Source organism: Calidris pugnax, unplaced genomic scaffold (assembly GCF_001431845.1).
Source record: "Calidris pugnax isolate Ruff unplaced genomic scaffold, ASM143184v1 scaffold927, whole genome shotgun sequence".
Taxonomy (NCBI): domain Eukaryota; kingdom Metazoa; phylum Chordata; class Aves; order Charadriiformes; family Scolopacidae; genus Calidris; species Calidris pugnax.
Window position 1 is genome coordinate 9,147 of NW_015091561.1, and position 456 is coordinate 9,602.

The 456-nt window shown below is 63.8% G+C and overlaps 1 protein-coding gene across 1 annotated transcript in view; it reads right to left on the bottom strand.

Annotated features, from left to right (window-relative positions):
- The window catches only part of LOC106899846 (CAP-Gly domain-containing linker protein 3-like), a gene marked incomplete at its 3' end in the record, with an annotated part of 6,603 nt that extends 6,211 nt beyond the window's left edge, over window positions 1-392 (bottom strand). Inside the window, exon 1 of the mRNA XM_014961771.1 lies at window positions 387-392. The remainder of the gene's footprint in view (window positions 1-386) is intronic.
- Window positions 393-456: the final 64 nt, after the last annotated feature.

A 456-nucleotide genomic window follows, 5' to 3' on the forward strand; every position in this document is an offset into this window, starting at 1 on the left:
GACAGTGGGGACAATGGGGACGTTGGGGATGTGGGGACACTGGGGATGCAGGGATGTCAGGAGTGGGGACAGTGGGACTGGGGATGTGGGGACATGGGGACAATGGAGATGTCAGCAGTGGGGATGTGGGGACAAAGGGACACTGGGGATGTGGGGACAATGGGGACATCAGGAGTGGAGATGTGGGGACAGTGGGGACAATGGGGATGTCAGGAGTGGAGATGTGGGGACAGTGGGGACAATGGGGACGTCAGGAGTGGGGATTTGGGGACACAGGGACACTGGGGATGTGGGGACACCAGGGATGTGGGGACATGGGGACAGTGCCACCACAGGGACCCCAGGACTGGGGACACTGGGGACACTGGGGCCATGGGGACACTCACCCACGCCGTGGGGACAGAGGGACACTCCCCCACGCCGTGGGGACACACGGACACTCACCCACGCCGGGGG